The following is a 10,968-nucleotide window of genomic DNA, read 5'->3' as shown; positions in this document are numbered from 1 at the left end:
AAAAGGCCTACAGCACCTTGTATTCCCAGGTGGTGTCCCATCCAAGTACTAACCAGGTCCGGCCCTGTTTAGCTTCCAAGATCAGACGAGATTGGGCTTTTTCAGGGTGGTGTGGCTGTAGGTATTGGTGTCCTAATGACCTACATCTCTTATACATCTGAAAACCAGCATTGAAGGAAGCCGGAACAAGAGAGAAAAAAAAAAGGCCTACAGCCCCTTGTATTCCCAGGTGGTCTCCCATCCAACTACTAACCAGGTCCGGCCCGGCTTAGCTTACAAGATCAGACGAGATTGGGCTTGTTCAGGGTGGTGTGGCTGTAGGTATTGTTTTCCTATTGACCTACATCTCTTATACATCTCAAAACCAGCATTGAACGAAGCCGGCACAAGAGAGAAAAAAAAAATGGCCTACAGCACCTGGTATTCCGAGGTGGTCTCCCATCCAAGTACTAACCAGGACCGGCCCTGCTTAGCTTCCAAGATCAGACAAGACTGAGTTTTTTTCAGGGTGGTGTGGCTGTAGGTATTGGTTTCCTATTGACCTACATCTCTTATACATCTCAAAACCAGCATTGAATGAAGCCGGAACAAGAGAGAAAAAAAAAAGGCCTACGGAACCTGGTATTCTCAGGTGGTCTCCCTTCAAAGTACTAACTAGGTCCGGCACTGCTTAGCTTCCAAGATCAGACGAGATTGGGCTTGTATAGAGTGGTGTGGCTGTAGGTGTTGTTTTCCTAATGACTTACATCTCTTATACATCTGAAAACCAGCATTGAAGGAAGCCAGAACAAGAGAGGAAAAAAAAAAAAAAGCCTACAGCACCTGGTATTCCCAGGTGGTCTCCCACCCAAGTACTAACCAGGCCTGGCTATGCTTAGTTTCCAAGATCAGATGAGATTGAGCTTGTTCAGGGTGGTGTGACTATAGGTATTTGTTTCTTTTTGACCTACATCTCCTATAATCTCAAAACCAGCATTGAAGGAAGCCGGAACAAGAGAGAAAACAAAAGGCCTACAGCACCTGGTATTCCAAGGTGGTCTCCCATCCAAGTACTAACCAGGCCCGGCCCTGCTTAGCTTACAAGATCAGACAAGATTGTGCTTGTTCAGGGTGGAGTGGCTATAGATATTTGTTTCCTAATGACCTACATCTCTTATACATCTCAAAACCAGCATTGAAGGAAGCCGGAAAAAGAGAAAAAAAAAAAAAAAGCCTACAGCACCTGGTATACCCAGGTGGTCTGCCATCCAAGTACTAACCAGGTCCGGCCCTGCTTAGCTTCCAAGACCAGACGAGATTAGGCTTGTTCAGGGTGGTGTGGCTGTAGGTGATGGCTTCCTACTGACCTACTTTTCTCATACATCTCAAAACCAGCATTGAAGGAAGCCAGAACAAGAGAGAAAAAAAAAGGCCTACAGCACCTGGTATTCCCAATTGCTTAGCTTCCAAGATCAGACGAGATTAGGCTTGTTCAGGGTGGTGTGGCTGTAGATATTGGTTTCCTACTGACCTACATCTCTTATACATCTCAAAACCAGCATTGAAGGAAGCCAGAACAAGAGAGAAAAAAAAAAAGGCCTACAGCACCTGGTATTCCCAGGTGGTCTCCCATCCAATTACTAACCAGGCCCAGCCCTGCTTAGCTTCCAAGATCTGATGAGATTGTGCTTGTTCAGGGTGGAGTGGCTGTAGATATGGAATTCCAAATGACCTGCATCTCTTATACATCTCAAAACCAGCATTGAAGGAAGCCGGAACAAGAGAAAAAAAAAAAAAAGCCTACAGCACCTGGTATTCCCAGGTAGTCTGCCATCCAAGTACTAATCAGGCCTGGCGCTGCTTAGCTTCCTAGATCAGCCGAGATTAGGCTTGTTCAGGGTGGTGTGGCTGTAGGTATTGATTCCCTATTGACCTACATCTCTTATACATCTCAAAACCAGCATTGAAGGAAGCCGGAACAAGAGAGAAAAAGAAAAGGCCTACAGCACCTGGTATTGCCAGGTGGTGTCCCATCCAAGTATTAACCAGGTCCGGCCCTGCTTAGCTTCCAAGATCAGACAAGATTGGACTTTTTCAGGGTGTTATAGCTGTAGGTATTGGTTTCCTAATGACCTACATCTCTTATACATCTGAAAACCAGCATCGAAGGAAGCCGGAACAAGAGAGAAAAAAAAAAGGCCTACAGCACCTTCTATTCCCAGGTGGTCTCCCATCCAAGTACTAACCAGGTGCGGCCCTGCTTAGCTTCCAAGATCAGATGAGATTGGGCTTGTTCAGGGTGGTGTGGCTGTAGGTATAGTTTTCTTATTGACCTACATCTCTTATACATCTCAAAACCAGCATTGAAAGAAGCCGGAACAAGAGAGAAAAAAATAAGGCCTACAGCACCTTGTATTCCCAGGTGGTCTCCCAACCAAGTACTAACCAGGTCTGGCCCTGCTTAGCTTCCAAGATCAGACAAGATTGGACTTTTTCAGGGTGGTGTGGCTGTAGGTATTGGTTTCCTAATGACCTACATCTCTTATACATCTGAAAACCAGCATTGAAGGAAGCCGGAACAAAAGAGAAAAAAAAAGGCCTACAGCACCTGGGATTCCCAGGTGGTCTCCCATCCAAGTACTAACCAGGCCCAGCCCTGTTTAGCTACCAAGATCAGCTGAAATTGGGCTTTTTCAGGGTGGTGTGGCTGTAGGTATTAGTTTCCTATTGACCTACATCTTTTATACATCTCAAAACCAGCATTGAAGGAAGCCGGAACAAAAGAGAAAAAAAAAGGCCTACAGCACCTGGTATTCCCAGGGGGTCTCCCATCCAAGTACTAACCAGGCCCGGCCCTGCTTAGCTTTCAAGATCAGATGAGATTTGGCTTGTTCAGGGTGGTGCGGCTGTAGGTATTGGTTTCCTAATGACCTACATCTCTTATACATCTCAAAACTAGCATTGAAGGAAGCCGGAACAAGAGAGAAAAAAAAAGGCCTACAGCACCTGGTATTCCCAATTGCTTAGCTTCCAAGATCAGACGAGATTAGACTTGTTCAGGGTGGTGTGGCTGTAGATATTGGTTTCCTACTGACCTACATCTCTTATACATCTCAAAACCAGCATTGAAGGAAGCCAGAACAAGAGAGAAAAAAAAAGGCCTACAGCACCTGGTATTCCCAGGTGGTCTCCCATCCAAGTACTAACCAGGTCCAGCCCTGCTTAGCTTCCAAGATCGGACTTTTTCAGGGTGGTGTGGCTGTAGGTATTGTTTTCCTATTGACCTACATCTCTTATACATCTCAAAACCAGCATTGAACGAACCCGGAACAAGAGAGAAAAAAAAAAAGGCCTACAGCACCTGGTATTCCGAGGTGGTCTCCCATCCAAGTACTAACCAGGCCCGGCCCTGCTTAGCTTCCAAGATCAGACGAGATTGGGCTTTTTCAGGGTGGTGTGGCTGTAGGTATTGGTTTCCAATTGACCTACATCTCTTATACATCTCAAAACCAGCATTGAAGGAAGCCGGAACAAAAGAGAAAAAAAAACGCCAACAGCACCCGGTATTTCCAGGTGGTCTCCCATCCAAGTACTAACCAGGCCTGACCCTGCTTAGCTTCCAAGATCAGATGAGATTGGACTTTTTCAGGGTGGTGTGGCTGTAGTTATAGGTTTCCTAATGACCTACATCTCTTATACATCTCAAAACCAGCATTGAAGGAAGCTGGAACAAGAGAGAAAAAAATAATGGCCTACAGCACCTGGTATTCCCAGGTGGTCTCCCATCCAAGTACTAACCAGGCCCAGCCCTGCTTAGCTACCAAGATCAGCTGAAATTGGCCTTGTTCAGGGTGGTGTGGCTGTAGGTATTGCTTTCTTAATGACCTACTTCTCTTATACATCTCAAAACCAGCATTGAAGGAAGCCGGAACAAGAGAGAAAAAAAAAGGCCTACAGCACCTGGTATTCCCAATTGCTTAGCTTCCAAGATCTGATGAGATTAGACTTGTTCAGGGTGGTGTGGCTGTAGATATTGGTTTCCTACTGACCTACATCTCTTATACATCTCAAAACCAGCATTGAAGGAAGCCAGAACAAGAGAGAAAAAAAAGGCCTACAGCACCTGGTATTCAGGGTGATTTGGCTGTAGGTATTGATTTCTTATTGACCTACATCTCTTATACATCTCAAAACCAGCATTGAAGGAAGCCGGAACAAGAGAGAAAAAGAAAAAGTCCTACAGCACCTGGTATTCCCAGGTGGTCTCCCATGGTGGTTTGGCTGTAGGTATTGATTTCTTATTGATCTACATCTCTTATACATCTCAAAACCAGCATTGAAGGAAGCCAGAACAAGAGAGAAAAAAAAAAGGCCTACAGCACCTGGTATTCCGAGGTGGTCTCCCATTCAAGTACTAACCAGGCCTGGCCCTTCTTAGCTTCCAAGATCAGATGAGATTGAGCTTGTTCAGGGTGGTGTGACTGTAGTTCTTTGTTTCTTTTTGACCTACATCTTCTATAATCTCAAAACCAGCATTGAAGGAAGCCGGAACAAGAGAGAAAAAAAAAGGCCTACAGCACCTGTTATTCCCAGGTGGTCTCCCATCCAAGTACTAACCAGGCCCGCCTCTGCTTAGCTTCCAAGATCAGACGAGATTGGGCTTGTTCAGGGTGGTGTGGCTGTAGGTATTGTTTTCCTATTGACCTACATCTCTTATACATCTTAAAACCAGCATTGAACGAACCCGGAACAAGAGAGAAAAAAAAAAAGGCCTACAGCACCTGGTATTCCGAGGTGGTCTCCCATCCAAGTACTAAGCAGACCCGGTCCTGCTTAGCTTCCAAGATCAGACGAGATTGGGCTTTTTCAGGGTGGTGTGGCTGTAGGTATTGGTTTCCAATTGACCTACATCTCTTATACATCTCAAAACCAGCATTGAAGGAAGCTGGAACAAGAGAGAAAAAAAAAAGGCCTACAGCACCTGGTATTCTGAGGTGGTCTCCCATTCAAGTACTAACCAGGCCTGGCCCTTCTTAGCTTCCAAGATCAGATGAGATTGAGCTTGTTCAGGGTGGTGTGACTGTAGTTATTTGTTACTTTTTGACCTACATCTTCTATAATCTCAAAACCAGCATTGAAGGAAGCCGGAACAAGAGAGAAAAAAAAAGGCCTACAGCACCTGTTATTCCCAGGTGGTCTCCCATCCAAGTACTAACCAGGCCCGCCTCTGCTTAGCTTACAAGATCAGATGAGATTGTGCTTGTTCAGGGTGGAGGGGCTGTAGATATTTGTTTCTTAATGACCTACATCTCTTATACATCTCAAAACCAGCATTGAAGGAAACGGAACAAGAGAAAAAAAAAAAAGCCTACAGCACCTGGTATACCCAGGTGGTCTGCCATCCAAGTACTAACCAGGTCCGGCCCTGCTTAGCTTCAAAGTTCAGACGAGAGTAGGCTTGTTCAGGGTGGTGTGGCTGTAGGTGTTGGTTTCCTACTGACCTACATCTCTTGTACATCTCAAAACCAGCATTGAAGGAAGCCGGAACAAGAGAGAAAAAAAAAAGCCTACAGCACCTGGTATTCCCAGGTGGTCTCCCATCCAAGTACTAACCAGGTCTGGCCCTGCTTAGCTTCCAAGATCAGATGAGATTGGGCTTTTTCAGGGTGGTGTGGCTGTAGGTATTGGTTTCCTAATGACCTACATCTCTTATACATCTGAAAACCAGCATTAAAAGAAGCCAGAACAGGAGAGAAAAAAAAAGGCCTACAGCACCTTGTATTCCCAGGTGGTCTCCCATCCAAGTACTAACCAGGCCCGGCCCAGCTTAGCTTAAACGTTCAGACGAGATTGGGCTTGTTCAGGGTGGTGTGGCTGTAGGTATTGTTTTCCTATTGACCTACATCTCTTATACATCTCAAAACCAGCATTGAAGGAAGCCGGAACAAGAGAGAAAAAAAAGGCCTACAGCACCTGGTATTCCCAGGTGGTCTCCCATCCAAGTACTAACCAGGCCTGGCCCTGCTTAGGTTCCAAGATCAGACAAGAATGGGCTTGTTCAGGGTGGTGTGGCTGTAGGTATTGGTTTTCTAATGAACTACATCTCTTATACATCTCGAAACCAGCATTGAAGGAAGCCGGAACAAGAGAGAAAGAAAAGGCCTACAGCACCTGGTATTCCCAGGTGGTCTCGCATCCAAGAACTAACCAGGCCCCGCCCTGCTTAGCTTCCAAGATCAGACGAGATTGTGTTTGTTCAGGGTGGTGTGGCTGTAGGTATTGCTTTCCTAATGACCTACATCTCTTATACATCTGAAAACCAGCATTGAAGGAAGCCGGAACAAGAGAGAAAAAAAAGGCCTACAGCACCTGGTATTCCCAGGTGGTCTCCCATCCAAGTACTAACCAGGCCCAGCCCTGCTTAGCGTCCAAGATCAGATGAGATTGTGCTTGTTCAGGGTGGAGTGGCTGTAGATATTGGATTCCAAATGACCTACATCTCTTATACATCTCAAAACCAGCATTGAAGGAAGCCGGAACAAGAGAAAAAAAAAAAGGCCTACAGCACCTGGTATTCCCAGGTAGTCTGCCATCCAAGTACTAACCAGGTCCGGCCCTGTTTAGCTTCCAAGATCAGCTGAGATTAGGCTTGTTCAGGGTGGTGTGGCTGTAGGTATTGGTTTCCTACTGACCTACATCACTTATACATCTCAAAACCAGCATTGAAGGAAGCCAGAATAAGAGAGAAAAAAAAAGGCCTTCAGCACCTGGTATTCCTAATTGCTTAGCTTCCAAGATCAGACGAGATTAGGCTTGTTCAGGGTGGTGTGGCTGTAGGTATTGGTTTTCTACTGACCTACATCTCTTATACATCTCAAAACCAGCATTGAAGGAAGCCAGAACAAGAGAGAAAAAAAAAAGGCCTACAGCACCTGGTATTCCCAGGTGGTCTCCCATTCAAGTACTAACCATGCCTGACCCTTCTTAGATTCCAAGATCAGACAAGATTGGGCTTGTTCAGGGTGGTGTGGCTGTAGGTATTGGTTTCCTAATAACCTACATCTCTTATACATCTCAAAACCAGCATTGAAGGAAGCCGGACAAGAGAGATAAAAAAAAAAAGGCCTACAACATCTGGTATTCCCAGGTGGTCTCCCATCCAAGTACTAACAAGGCCTGGCCCTGCTTACCTTCCAAGGTCAGATGAGATCGGGCTTGTTCAGGCTGGTGTGGCTGTAGGTATTGATTTTCTATTGACCTACATCTCTTATACATCTCAAAACCAGCATTGAAGGAAGCCGGAACGAGAGAGAAAAAGAAAAGCCCTACAGCACCTGGTATTCCCAGGTGGTGTCCCATCCAAGTACTAATCTGGTCCGGCCCTGCTTAGCTTCCAAGATCAGACGAGATTGGGCTTTTTCAGTGTGGTGTGGCTGTAGGTATTGGTTTCCTAATGACCTACATCTCTTATACATATGAAAACCAGCATTGAAGGAAGCCGGAACAAGAGACAAAAAAAAAAGGCCTACAGCACCTTGTATTCCCAGGTGGTCTCCCATCCAAGTACTAAACAGGTCCGGCCCTGTTTAGCTTCCAAGACCAGATGAGATTGGGCTTTTTCAGGGTGGTTTGGCTGTAGGTATTGGTGTCCTAATGACCTACATCTCTTATACATCTGAAAACCAGCATTGAAGGAAGCCGGAACAAGAGAGAAAAAAAAACAGCCTACAGCCCCTTGTATTCCCACGTGGTCTCCCATCCAAGTACTATCCAGGTCCGGCCCGGCTTAGCTTCCAAGATCAGACGAGATTGGGCTTGTTCAGGGTGGTGTGGCTGTAGGTATTGTTTTCCTATTGACCTACATCTCTTATACATCTCAAAACCAGCATTGAACGAAGCCGGAACAAGAGAGAAAAAAAAAATGGCCTACAGCACCTGGTATTCCGAGGTGGTCTCCCATCCAAGTACTAACCAGGACCGGCCCTGCTTAGCTTCCAAGATCAGACAAGATTGAGTTTTTTTCAGGGTGGTGTGGCTGTAGGTATTGGTTTCCTATTGACCTACATCTCTTATACATCTCAAAACCAGCATTGAAGGAAGCCGGAACAAAAGAGAAAAAAAAAAAGCCTACAGCACCTGGTATTCCCAGGTGGTCTCCCATCCAAGTACTAACCAGGCCTGGCGCTGCTTAGCTTCCAAGATCAGATGAGATTGGGCTTGTTCAGGGTGGTGTGGCTGTAGGTATTGGTTTTCTAATGACCTACATCTCTTATACATCTCAAAACCAGCATTGAAGTAAGCTGGAATAAGAGAGAAAAAAAAAAGTCCTACAGCACCTGGTATTCCCAGGTGGTCTTCCATCCAAGTACTAACCAGGCCCAGCCCTGCTTAGCTACCAAGATCAGCTGAAATTGGGCTTGTTCAGGGTGGTGTGGTTGTAGGTATGGCCCTCTTAATGACCTACATCTCTTATACATCTCAAAACCAGCATTGAAGGAAGCCGGAACAAGAGAGAAAAAAAAATGCCTACAGCACCTGGTATTCCCAATTGCTTAGCTTCCAAGATCAGATGAGATTAGGCTTGTTTAGGGTGGTGTGGCTGTAGATATTGGTTTCCTACTGACCTACATATCTTATACATCTCAAAACCAGCATTGAAGGAAGCCAGAACAAGAGAGAAAAAAAAAGGCCTACAGCACCTGGTATTCAGGGTGGTTTGGTTGTAGGTATTGATTTCTTATTGACCTATATCTCTTATACATCTCAAAACCAGCATTGAAGGAAGCCGGAACAAGAGAGAATAAGAAAAAGGCCTACAGCACCTGCTATTCCCAGGTGGTCTCCCATGGTGGTTTGGCTGTAGGTATTGATTTCTTATTGACCTACATCTCTTATACATCTCAAAACCAGCATTGAAGGAAGCCAGAACAAGAGAGAAAAAAAAAAGGCCTACAGCACCTGGTATTCCCAGGTGGTCTCCCATTCAAGTACTAACCAGGCCCGTCCCTTCTTAGCTTCCAAGATCAGACGAGATTGAGCTTGTTCAGGGTGGTGTGACTGTAGTTATTTGTTTCTTTTTGACCTACATCTTCTATAATCTCAAAACCAGCATTGAAGGAAGCCGGAACAAGAGAGAAAAAAAAAGGCCTACAGCACCTGGTATTCCCAGGTGGTCTCCCATCCAAGTACTAACCAGGCCCGCCTCTGCTTAGCTTACAAGATCAGATGAGATTGTGCTTGTTCAGGGTGGAAGGGCTGTAGATATTTGTTTCCTAATGACCTACATCTCTTATACATCTCAAAACCAGCATTGAAGGAAGCCGGAACAAGAGAAAAAAAAAAAAAGCCTACAGCACCTGGTATACCCAGGTGGTCTGCCATCCAAGTACTAACCAGGTCCGACGCTGCTTAGCTTCCAAGATCAGACGATATTAGGCTTGTTCAGGGTGGTGTGGCTGTAGGTGTTGGTTTTCTACTGACCTACATCTCTTATACATCTCAAAACCAGCATTGAAGGAAGCCGGAACAAGAGAGAAAAAAAAAAGCCTACAGCACCTGGTATTCCCAGGTGGTCTCCCATCCAAGTACTAACCAGGTCTGGCCCTGCTTAGCTTCCAAGATCAGATGAGCTTGGGCTTTTTCAGGGTGGTGTGGCTGTAGGTATTGGTTTCCTAATGACCTACATCTCTTATACATCTGAAAACCAGCATTAAAAGAAGCCAGAACAGGAGAGAAAAAAAAGGCCTACAGCACCTTGTATTCCCAGGTGGTCTCCCATCCAAGTACTAACCAGGCCCGGCCCTGCTTAGCTTAAAAGTTCAGATGAGATTGGGCTTGTTCAGGGTGGTGTGGCTGTAGGTATTGTTTTCCTATTGACCTACATCTCTTATACATCTCAAAACCAGCATTGAAGGAAGCCGGAACAAGAGAGAAAAAAAAAGGCCTACAGCACCTGGTATTCCCAATTGCTTAGCTTCCAAGATCAGACGAGATTAGGCTTGTTCAGGGTGGTGTGGCTGTAGATATTGGTTTCCTACTGACCTACATCTCTTATACATCTCAAAACCAGCATTGAAGGAAGCCAGAACAAGAGAGAAAAAAAAAGGCCTACAGCACCTGGTATTCAGGGTGGTTTGGTTGTAGGTATTGATTTCTTATTGACCTATATCTCTTATACATCTCAAAACCAGCATTGAAGGAAGCCGGAACAAGAGAGAATAAGAAAAAGGCCTACAGCACCTGGTATTCCCAGGTGGTCTCCCATTCAAGTACTAACCAGGCCCGTCCCTTCTTAGCTTCCAAGATCAGACGAGATTGAGCTTGTTCAGGGTGGTGTGACTGTAGTTATTTGTTTGTTTTTGACCTACATCTTCTATAATCTCAAAACCAGCATTGAAGGAAGCCGGAACAAGAGAGAAAAAAAAAAGGCCTACAGCACCTGGTATTCCCAGGTGGTCTCCCATCCAAGTACAAACCAGGCCTGCCTCTGCTTAGCTTACAAGATCAGATGAGATTGTGCTTGTTCAGGGTGGAAGGGCTGTAGATATTTGTTTCCTAATGACCTACATCTCTTATACATCTCAAAACCAGCATTGAAGGAAGCCGGAACAAGAGAGAAAAAAAAAAAAGCCTACAGCACCTGGTATTCCCAGGTGGTCTCCCATCCAAGTACTAACCAGGCCCGGCCCTGCTTAGGTTCCAAGATCAGACAAGAATGGGCTTGTTCAGGGTGGTGTGGCTGTAGGTATTGGTTTTCTAATGAACTACATCTCTTATACATATGAAAACCAGCATTGAAGGAAGCCGGAACAAGAGAGAAAGAAAAAAAAAGGCCTACAGCACCTGGTATTCCCAGGTGGTCTCGCATCCAAGAACTAACCAGGCCCCGCCCTGCTTAGCTTCCAAGATCAGACAAGATTGTGTTTGTTCAGGGTGGTGTGGCTGTAGGTATTGCTTTCTTAATGACCTACATCTCTTATACATCTCAAA

At 45.4% G+C, this 10,968-nt stretch overlaps 2 non-coding genes and 45 pseudogenes across 2 annotated transcripts; all 47 read right to left on the bottom strand.

The window, feature by feature from the left end:
• Positions 1–4: 4 nt before the first annotated feature.
• Positions 5–123, bottom strand: LOC142153911 (5S ribosomal RNA; annotated as a pseudogene).
• An 81-nt stretch (positions 124–204) lies between these two features.
• Positions 205–323, bottom strand: LOC142155219 (5S ribosomal RNA; annotated as a pseudogene).
• An 82-nt stretch (positions 324–405) lies between these two features.
• LOC142154600 (5S ribosomal RNA) lies at positions 406–525 on the bottom strand (annotated as a pseudogene).
• An 81-nt stretch (positions 526–606) lies between these two features.
• Positions 607–725, bottom strand: LOC142155366 (5S ribosomal RNA; annotated as a pseudogene).
• Positions 726–810: 85 nt separating this feature from the next.
• Positions 811–929, bottom strand: LOC142154652 (5S ribosomal RNA; annotated as a pseudogene).
• A 79-nt stretch (positions 930–1,008) lies between these two features.
• LOC142154300 (5S ribosomal RNA) lies at positions 1,009–1,127 on the bottom strand (annotated as a pseudogene).
• Positions 1,128–1,210: 83 nt separating this feature from the next.
• On the bottom strand, positions 1,211–1,329 carry LOC142154490 (5S ribosomal RNA; annotated as a pseudogene).
• Positions 1,330–1,575: 246 nt separating this feature from the next.
• Positions 1,576–1,694, bottom strand: LOC142153865 (5S ribosomal RNA; annotated as a pseudogene).
• An 82-nt stretch (positions 1,695–1,776) lies between these two features.
• LOC142155538 (5S ribosomal RNA) lies at positions 1,777–1,895 on the bottom strand (annotated as a pseudogene).
• Positions 1,896–1,976: 81 nt separating this feature from the next.
• On the bottom strand, positions 1,977–2,095 carry LOC142155322 (5S ribosomal RNA; annotated as a pseudogene).
• An 81-nt stretch (positions 2,096–2,176) lies between these two features.
• LOC142154541 (5S ribosomal RNA) lies at positions 2,177–2,295 on the bottom strand (annotated as a pseudogene).
• An 81-nt stretch (positions 2,296–2,376) lies between these two features.
• Positions 2,377–2,495, bottom strand: LOC142154911 (5S ribosomal RNA; annotated as a pseudogene).
• Positions 2,496–2,575: 80 nt separating this feature from the next.
• Positions 2,576–2,694, bottom strand: LOC142153510 (5S ribosomal RNA; annotated as a pseudogene).
• An 80-nt stretch (positions 2,695–2,774) lies between these two features.
• LOC142153680 (5S ribosomal RNA) lies at positions 2,775–2,893 on the bottom strand (annotated as a pseudogene).
• Positions 2,894–3,137: 244 nt separating this feature from the next.
• LOC142154925 (5S ribosomal RNA) lies at positions 3,138–3,246 on the bottom strand (annotated as a pseudogene).
• An 82-nt stretch (positions 3,247–3,328) lies between these two features.
• On the bottom strand, positions 3,329–3,447 carry LOC142153955 (5S ribosomal RNA). The gene has a single exon (XR_012691585.1). It is a non-coding gene; the product is annotated as a 5S ribosomal RNA (ribosomal RNA).
• Positions 3,448–3,527: 80 nt separating this feature from the next.
• LOC142154612 (5S ribosomal RNA) lies at positions 3,528–3,646 on the bottom strand (annotated as a pseudogene).
• An 82-nt stretch (positions 3,647–3,728) lies between these two features.
• Positions 3,729–3,847, bottom strand: LOC142153978 (5S ribosomal RNA; annotated as a pseudogene).
• A 502-nt stretch (positions 3,848–4,349) lies between these two features.
• LOC142154749 (5S ribosomal RNA) lies at positions 4,350–4,468 on the bottom strand (annotated as a pseudogene).
• Positions 4,469–4,547: 79 nt separating this feature from the next.
• LOC142153492 (5S ribosomal RNA) lies at positions 4,548–4,666 on the bottom strand (annotated as a pseudogene).
• Positions 4,667–4,748: 82 nt separating this feature from the next.
• LOC142154157 (5S ribosomal RNA) lies at positions 4,749–4,867 on the bottom strand (annotated as a pseudogene).
• Positions 4,868–4,948: 81 nt separating this feature from the next.
• On the bottom strand, positions 4,949–5,067 carry LOC142154857 (5S ribosomal RNA; annotated as a pseudogene).
• Positions 5,068–5,146: 79 nt separating this feature from the next.
• Positions 5,147–5,265, bottom strand: LOC142154486 (5S ribosomal RNA; annotated as a pseudogene).
• Positions 5,266–5,344: 79 nt separating this feature from the next.
• LOC142154793 (5S ribosomal RNA) lies at positions 5,345–5,463 on the bottom strand (annotated as a pseudogene).
• Positions 5,464–5,543: 80 nt separating this feature from the next.
• On the bottom strand, positions 5,544–5,662 carry LOC142155893 (5S ribosomal RNA). Its single transcript, XR_012691978.1, has one exon. It is a non-coding gene; the product is annotated as a 5S ribosomal RNA (ribosomal RNA).
• An 80-nt stretch (positions 5,663–5,742) lies between these two features.
• On the bottom strand, positions 5,743–5,861 carry LOC142155046 (5S ribosomal RNA; annotated as a pseudogene).
• A 79-nt stretch (positions 5,862–5,940) lies between these two features.
• Positions 5,941–6,059, bottom strand: LOC142154286 (5S ribosomal RNA; annotated as a pseudogene).
• A 79-nt stretch (positions 6,060–6,138) lies between these two features.
• Positions 6,139–6,257, bottom strand: LOC142154291 (5S ribosomal RNA; annotated as a pseudogene).
• Positions 6,258–6,336: 79 nt separating this feature from the next.
• On the bottom strand, positions 6,337–6,455 carry LOC142153615 (5S ribosomal RNA; annotated as a pseudogene).
• Positions 6,456–6,535: 80 nt separating this feature from the next.
• Positions 6,536–6,654, bottom strand: LOC142154552 (5S ribosomal RNA; annotated as a pseudogene).
• Positions 6,655–6,899: 245 nt separating this feature from the next.
• On the bottom strand, positions 6,900–7,018 carry LOC142154516 (5S ribosomal RNA; annotated as a pseudogene).
• Positions 7,019–7,101: 83 nt separating this feature from the next.
• Positions 7,102–7,220, bottom strand: LOC142155244 (5S ribosomal RNA; annotated as a pseudogene).
• An 81-nt stretch (positions 7,221–7,301) lies between these two features.
• On the bottom strand, positions 7,302–7,420 carry LOC142153564 (5S ribosomal RNA; annotated as a pseudogene).
• An 81-nt stretch (positions 7,421–7,501) lies between these two features.
• LOC142153881 (5S ribosomal RNA) lies at positions 7,502–7,620 on the bottom strand (annotated as a pseudogene).
• Positions 7,621–7,701: 81 nt separating this feature from the next.
• LOC142154733 (5S ribosomal RNA) lies at positions 7,702–7,820 on the bottom strand (annotated as a pseudogene).
• Positions 7,821–7,902: 82 nt separating this feature from the next.
• LOC142154328 (5S ribosomal RNA) lies at positions 7,903–8,022 on the bottom strand (annotated as a pseudogene).
• Positions 8,023–8,103: 81 nt separating this feature from the next.
• LOC142153523 (5S ribosomal RNA) lies at positions 8,104–8,222 on the bottom strand (annotated as a pseudogene).
• Positions 8,223–8,303: 81 nt separating this feature from the next.
• LOC142154273 (5S ribosomal RNA) lies at positions 8,304–8,422 on the bottom strand (annotated as a pseudogene).
• Positions 8,423–8,925: 503 nt separating this feature from the next.
• On the bottom strand, positions 8,926–9,044 carry LOC142154134 (5S ribosomal RNA; annotated as a pseudogene).
• A 79-nt stretch (positions 9,045–9,123) lies between these two features.
• LOC142153858 (5S ribosomal RNA) lies at positions 9,124–9,242 on the bottom strand (annotated as a pseudogene).
• Positions 9,243–9,323: 81 nt separating this feature from the next.
• Positions 9,324–9,442, bottom strand: LOC142155162 (5S ribosomal RNA; annotated as a pseudogene).
• Positions 9,443–9,522: 80 nt separating this feature from the next.
• On the bottom strand, positions 9,523–9,641 carry LOC142153642 (5S ribosomal RNA; annotated as a pseudogene).
• Positions 9,642–9,720: 79 nt separating this feature from the next.
• LOC142154094 (5S ribosomal RNA) lies at positions 9,721–9,839 on the bottom strand (annotated as a pseudogene).
• A 367-nt stretch (positions 9,840–10,206) lies between these two features.
• LOC142154131 (5S ribosomal RNA) lies at positions 10,207–10,325 on the bottom strand (annotated as a pseudogene).
• An 80-nt stretch (positions 10,326–10,405) lies between these two features.
• LOC142154638 (5S ribosomal RNA) lies at positions 10,406–10,524 on the bottom strand (annotated as a pseudogene).
• Positions 10,525–10,606: 82 nt separating this feature from the next.
• Positions 10,607–10,725, bottom strand: LOC142153808 (5S ribosomal RNA; annotated as a pseudogene).
• Positions 10,726–10,809: 84 nt separating this feature from the next.
• On the bottom strand, positions 10,810–10,928 carry LOC142154710 (5S ribosomal RNA; annotated as a pseudogene).
• Positions 10,929–10,968: the final 40 nt, after the last annotated feature.

The sequence above is a fragment of the Mixophyes fleayi genome, chromosome 4 (genome assembly GCF_038048845.1).
Source record: "Mixophyes fleayi isolate aMixFle1 chromosome 4, aMixFle1.hap1, whole genome shotgun sequence".
In the NCBI taxonomy this organism is placed as follows: Eukaryota; Metazoa; Chordata; class Amphibia; order Anura; family Limnodynastidae; genus Mixophyes; species Mixophyes fleayi.
Note: the sequence above shows the minus strand (reverse complement) of the source record. Positions and strands in the feature narration are given on the sequence as shown.